Here is a 7,177-nt window from a genome sequence, read left to right as displayed (position 1 = left end):
TTTGGGGCATTGTTTTCATGGACCTGTGAAAGCCCAGGGATATGTAGGCAGAACCTAATTAACTATAGCTCTTGAAAGAGAAACTTTGAAATGGTTTGTTGAAAACTGGCTATGTTTTTCATCTTTCAGCACTGTGGCCAATTTACTGTGGGTTTGCTTTCTTGAATTGATCCGTGCAAAGTTTAACTGATCCTATCAGCTCCTCCATACCCACATTAGCCCCAACTTCTACAGCTTCCTAAAATGTGCTCATTCAATGGGCTGAGTTATTCTTGATAGATAAAAAAATCCTGGCAGATGAAAGCAGATACCATCCCCGTGGAGGAGAGTTGTCCTGGAGCTGCAATAGCTGATGATTTGCCATTTCTGCAATGAGATGATTTCCAGAGCCCGCTTCTCAGTCTGCAGATACAATGGCCAGTCTGGACCCTTTCAGAAGAGCTGGCCTTGCTCCTTGACCAGGGCCAGGCCTCCTGTTTAGATATTTAGGGGTAACAGCAAAGGGCCAGCAGAGATGATACATGAAATCTTATGGAGGGGAGCAGGGGGGTTTACTGGAATGGTAAAATCTGGGATGGGATGCCAGCAACAGGCTGACTGCCTTGGGTGGGGAAACCAGAGCAGAAGGGTGGGAGAGCAGTTCTAGTTATGAGGATTGTACCTTTCCAGGTCATTGCCACGCTCTAGTGAGTGGGGAGCATTGTCAAACCCCCCCTGGAAGGGGGGATCAGAAGGAAATGAGGTTTGCATTGATTTTGGCAGGGGTAGAGCTCAATTTACAGATGTCAGCAGTGAGAGGTTCTGCACGTACCCTGTCACAAGCAATTGGAGACCATGAACCAAGTGACTGTGTGCCCCACAGAATCAAAGCCTGAGGAAAAGGGTGTCTGAGAATGGGTGATTTGTAACTTTGGTCCTGGCACATCTCTTCTGGAACTTTTCATGTTTGCCTTCTGAGCCTTTGAGATTCCTATGTTCAAATTCCTATTAATTTCAGGCCCTGGAGAGACTTACATATTGAAAGATGTGTTTCTAATAAGTAAATGATATTATAAGTATACCTGGCTTTACTAATAACTCCTGTTATTGTGAGATTTGGATTCTTCAGCCTCACAACGCACTGAGCCTAGACAGATATCCCACTCCATCTTGTGGGATAGAGCCCAGTTTGGATATCAGAGCTCAGGGTGGTTATTTATACAGAAGGGGAAGAGGTGTCAGCAAAGCAAATAGTGTTGCTTGCAGATGGAGCATACATTGTATGACATGCTGTAATAATGAAGGTCTCACACCAGAGCTGCCAGCAAAAATTGAGGAATATTGAAAATAGGGGAAATCAAATAGGAACTTAGGAAGTGTGGAAATAAAAGAAAATTAGGAAACCAGTTAAAATCTAAACCAAACACCGTTTCTGGAATCAATATTTTTTGTCTCAAATGTTGGTTCTACAGAAGATGTTTTTTTTTAGTTGCTCATTAAAAAGTGTCCTCCTGAAGAGCTATTGTTCCCTGGGAAATCAGATGTGTTGTGTAGTCAAATATCATATTAAAAATAGAGAAGGATTTCTGGAAAGATGTAGATGCAAGAAAGCAAAAAATTCTGAAGAGGTTGTTAAAAGCCACCCAGAGAAAATGGCCATGTGAGGTGTATTACAACACTGAGAAACCAGCAGCAACAAGAAATTCTCTGGGACACCAAAGCCTGGGTCTGCACGTAATCCTGAGCACCTGGGAGCCTCTGAGCTCCCTCCCTGGAGTCCCTGCCTTGTGGATGAGGACAGCTGATGGCCTTTGCTCTGACATTTCTATTACTGGAAGCACTCTCTGTGGGAAGGGCTGGAAAGGTTTAAAAACAAGTTTGAAATTTTTCCCAATTCTCCAGACACATTTTTTTTCTCTTAATTGCAAAGCAAGTATAGGCTTTTGGGGCTTTTTTTTAATGACTGATTCAGCCAGCCATTTAATCTCTTGCTCTCTGTACTCAGCAAAAATGTGAGTTTGTCTGGAAAAATAATAATTGGAGAAAGATTAACACAAAGGATCAAAACAAACTGGGATTAAAGGATGGGTTCAGGAATCTTTCTCCAGCCCAAGTCAACAGTACCCAGAGATTGTCCAGCAGGTTTTGGCACAAATCAGTGTCCAAGCCTGAGCCCTGTGGCATTGCAGGGTGGGTGTTCCCTCCCTCAGACCCTCTCATCTGAGCACATCCTGGCTGCTGCCTGCCTTGGTGCTCATTAGTGATCCCAGTGTTGAGCACGAAAAGGCACCACAGTTTGCTGGTCAAATCATCAGATTCTTCACTCACTTCTGGCCCCTCAGTTTGTGCTTGGGAGAGCTGGGCAAGGCTCTGCCCCAGGGCTGCAGTCAATGCCTTACTCACACAGCAAAGCATCAGGGAGTTCTTGTAATGCCAGAGCTGGTTTCATTAGGTGTGTCATCATTAATTATTGACAGAGCACTCAGAGATGGGCTTCTGATAGTTCTGTTCTTTGTTTCTTTTATAATAAAAAGAAGAGCTTCAGAAGTTAAATTTTAAAAGTGTAGAACTTTACAGAGGTGCCTATTCTGTCATGCCTGAGGGGATGCGTTTCTTTGCTTCTAAGGTCAGAAACGAGTTTCTCTTTCATCTTCCATCCTTTATCAGGCACTGTGGGATTTCCAGAGAGCTCTGTCCCATGGAAGCCAGCACATCAGATGGCTCCAGTGCATCAGCCAGGAGCTGTTCTCCCAGGTTCCAAAGGCAGATGAGTAGCTCAGACTCTGGTGCAGTGCACTCTGCTGGTGTTGCCTCTGCTTCCCAGGAGACACCAGCAGGATGCTCAGGATCCCTTCTGCCTTCAGTCCATGCCCATGAAGATGCAAATACCTGTTGCACCCCCTGCCCTGGCAGCCTGGTCTTGCTTGTCACATCCTTCTGGACTTTGTGGCAGGATTCTGAGTGTCCCTGTGAAGCTGCTCTGAGTTTTGAGAGCGTGGCACCTTGTGTCCTCAGAGAGACAAAGACATGCCCTTCTTTTAGATCCAGCCTGCTGGAAAACAAGGTCAACCTGATTGTTTTGGAACAGATGGCTTCCTTCCATGTAGTGGCATTTCCCTGGCTAAATGGAGCCTGACTAGACATAAATATCAAATGTAGCTATATGTGGAGCTATAAGTATAGCAATGAATTGTAGGGTTATGAGAATTTAGAGCTGCTGAAGAAATTATTAATTTTTTCTCAAAAAATCAGTCAGCACTTATAAGTAACTAGTTTTCTTTATCTTCAATACTCATCCTTTAAAATAAATTAAAATAAGAGGTGACAGGTTAGCCCAGTCCCCCCTGGGGAAGGTTTTCAGTGAAAGATGCCTGGGAGCAACTGCATGAGAAGAGTTTGATATATTCTGAGCCATCTGCCCCAGTGGAGTGAGGGTTTGTTGAGTTCTGTGGAAATGTGAGCTAAACCAGGTCTGATCTGGATACTGAAACAGGAGATTGATGGGGAAGTGTGGGTTATGAGGCTGGAAAGGGTACAGGTGAATTAGTGGCACACAGAAAGACTACCTTACTATTCCCTAATAAATGCATGCTGCTGTCAGTTTTCCTTGTTTTTTTTCAAAATATAGGGAATAATTGTGCCCCAGATTCTTGTCTGATTGTATTGCACCATGCCTGGGGAGGGTAAGGGGAGTGCATGTCTTATTTCATGCATTCGAGTACTACTTGAGATTTCCTGTTTTTTCAGGGTGTCCATATGCATTTCCTGGTCCTATAGAAGTAATTTAGATAATATTAATTAATTGTTTCTAATACTGCTGTGCAGGAGGGAGCCTTCAGAGGCCCATTCCAGCTTTATTTTCATATGGCTGAAAAAGCAGTGAAGGTTTCTGCTGCAGGGTGTTTTACTCTGTGTGAGGGGGTGGCCGTGGTGGCATGAGGAGCTCTGCCTTTCCAAGAGGGGCATTCAGATCTTTCCCCTCCAGCTTTATCTCTTTATTAGCTTTTTCAGAAAAAGCAGCAGAAATCTAATGTAATCTGGTTGGTGTTCAGAGGCCCTGGCTCAGTAAGGGGAAATGCTGCTTCATGACTCATTTCCACTTCTGTGCACTGAGTCACTGTCCATCCCTGCTGCTGGAGTACCTGAAAGGCTCTGACTGCATTCCTGGGCACTTGGAGTCTACCTAGCTTCAGTGAACTGGAGGGAGTTCACTCAGAGACAGGGCAGCTTGTTGTCCCTTCTGAAACACCATGAACTACAGAGATTAGCAAGTGTGGTTGAAAGGCTGGCTTAAAAATGTTCAGGTTTCCTTTGCCTGGTAGGTGATAGCTGAGCAAGGACTGAAACACAGCCACAAGGACTTCAAAGGGGTTCACATCTGAGCTAGAGCTCAATTTCTCTTTCACAGCTTGGGCAAGTTTCCAGAGCAGTAACAAACTCCAATGAGGATTTTAAATATCATCATCCTTGCAAGTCAAACACCAAGCTCAAGTGTGCAGTGAAGGAAGAACCTTGACTGAGTGCCCAGCCATATTTGTGTGCCTTTGAGCTCCTGTGTCTGAGCAGGAGGGGAATAACCATCAGGAACACCTCCAGCCTACCTCTCTGGGAGACCCTCAGCTTTCCTCTCCTTGGGTTTCCTTCTGGCTCTTTGAGCGCTTTTTTCATCTGCTGGTTCTGCTTCCAGAAATGCTGCCAGCTCCCCACACTTTGTCTTTCCAGTCAGGTTTGCCATGGTGACTGCATCCCACAGGTCTCCCTGGTCCAGCTGCAAGTCCAGAAGCTGATATGGTCTTAGGTGTGAGCCTGCTCAGCCTCTCCTCACATAATCCATCCACACATGGCAAGAGATCAAGGTATTTTACAAGCAAATCAATTCATTACAAAATAGAGAGTTTTCTGAAACAAGCACTTGTGTATGTTTAAAGGATTTTTTGTCTTTCTTCACAAAGAAGTTTTTTGTTCTTCATCAATATTGAAGTCATCCTGTTTTAAGAAATTTAGATGAAAACTAACTTAACACACTATACTCCAACATTCTTATAAAAAATGCTCACTTGTTTAAATGTCTTTACAAAATGTAGGGAACAAATACCAGCATCAGCATTGAGACTGAAATAAGGCTAGATGCATCATTTATTTCTCAGTGAAGTTGGGCTACCCAGCTCCCCAAATCCACAGGTTTTCATTCTTTTTCTTTTGATTTTGGCTGCCTAAGGCACTAATTATGTAGCAAGGCAATATAATGTAACATTCCTGCACACAGCCCTTGCCTTTAGTTTCAGTATTTCCAAAGGAGACCTCCCAGCCTGCTTGGAGCATCCTTCCAGAAGGCAAAGTTAATTCAGCACTATTCGGAGACCTACTTTACAGAGACATCCTTTCTGCTCCCAAGTAAAAGTTCCTGCTCACGAGAGTTGTTGACCCTCTCCAGACACTTTCATCCATCAACCCAGCTGTTAGTCCAGAGCAGCTCTGGGGTTTTTTACTTTGCTGACACCCAGTGATCAGTGAAGTGACCAAAGGAGGGTCAGAGCACCTGCAGAGCTGCTGGCTGCCTTCCCAGCCCTGGGGTTGTGTCTGACTCCTGCACAGATCCCGTGGCAGCAGCCTGGAGCTGGGCTGGGACCGTCCTGCCCCAGTGAGGTACAGCCCCTGTGCCAAACACAGAGCACAATATCACTGTAAGCAGGTCTCACTGTATTATATAAGGCAGTGAGGAAATTAGCAGGAAGCAAAGCAAAACCTGGTTCCATGAAATCTGATTAGTAGTTTTTGCTAGTGAATGCTGGCAGCACTGAGATTTTGTGTTGTTTCACAGAGGTTGGCTGATAGTGACTGGGGCTGAGCAAGGATTTACATGTGCTGTGCCTGAAACAGTCTTGATGTTCATGTGTGGATTTAAATGCTCCTCAAGTCTGTGCAGAAGTGAGTCCCTGAAAACTGACTTTCAAAGGCTGGAAATGTATTTCCCAGGTCCCTGGTTTTTTGGTCTTGCTCATTATAGGAGGCATCCTTCCCTCTGTTTAAGGTCTTTATGAGCTGTGTATTGCCAGATGAACACAAAAAAATAAGACTGATTTATGAGTTACCAGCCCTCAGTAATTCCTGATGATTGATGCAGTCTTGGTGTGGTTTGGGTTGCACCTCCAGAGCAGCTGCTTGAAGCTGTTTGTACCCTCCTTGTACCTCTCTTTTCCCTCTGGGAGGGAGAAGAGACTGTTCCTGAAACCTGAATCTGGCTTCTGAATTTCTGCAGTCTTTCAAGTTTGCTTTTATTTGTTATATTTACTTCATGTCTCTTGAAGTGGCTTATTAGTGAGATATGAATATTGAGGAATATTAGTGCTTCTTTGTTCTTAGTTCTACAGCTGCATTTTAGTTAGACCTCTTTCCCATCATTTAACTCATATGAAAAACCAGTATGTTTTGGAACAGAAAATTAAATGCTATAAATCAATCTGAAAACTAATAGCTACCAGAAGCTAATTTTAAGTCTGTGAGCAGCCCAGGGGTTTGCTATTTGGGCAGGCAAGTTTTCAGCCAACTCTCTGGATGAGATGCGGAGAGGCTGCATCACTGCAAGGCTCTGGCTGGCAGAACATGCCATAGGAGCAGAACAGTGTTGCTTAGCGACTCGTGAAGGGTGATTAACCCTTTCCCAGAGCTCCCCATATCCCTATGGAAGCCCTCCTGAGCCATCATTCTGGACAATAATTGAATATGAAGAAACCACTCTAATATCTTTAGCTATTAGATGTATTGATGTATTAATCATTAACGTTTAATGAAGGACTGTCTTAATCTTACCATTAGTTACTGAAGGAGATCACTAAATCAAAAGCCATCTGTCCATGGTATGACTGTAATTATTGCAAAGGAAGGCTCATCTAATTACAGTAAAGGTGGAGTAAGAAGTGATTAAAACTATTTTGGGACTGATGGTGGGCATTGCCACTGCTGCTATTTCTTCATATGAACTCAGGTACTTCTAAAATTTCAGCTAAATTTAAAGGCTGAGCCCATGCATTGACATTACTCTTGCAGAAGCAGAGTTTGGTATCAGTAGCAGTTAGGGAAGTTCCTCACCTCTCATCCCTTTCCAGTGCAACAGAGACATTATAAAGGCCATTTCAGTCTGAAACCAGTCATTTTAATTAAAAATATAATTGATCTTTGATGTTGATGAAAACATTGT

The 7,177-nt window shown here is 43.8% G+C and overlaps 1 protein-coding gene across 1 annotated transcript in view; it reads left to right on the top strand.

The window, feature by feature from the left end:
• Nucleotides 1-7,177, top strand: part of SCG2 (secretogranin II) — a 30,432-nt gene that overhangs the window by 586 nt on the left and 22,669 nt on the right. The window lies entirely within an intron of this gene.

This window comes from Geospiza fortis, unplaced genomic scaffold (genome assembly GCF_000277835.1).
Source record: "Geospiza fortis unplaced genomic scaffold, GeoFor_1.0 scaffold318, whole genome shotgun sequence".
NCBI classification, from domain to species: Eukaryota; Metazoa; Chordata; class Aves; order Passeriformes; family Thraupidae; genus Geospiza; species Geospiza fortis.
Note: the sequence above shows the minus strand (reverse complement) of the source record. Positions and strands in the feature narration are given on the sequence as shown.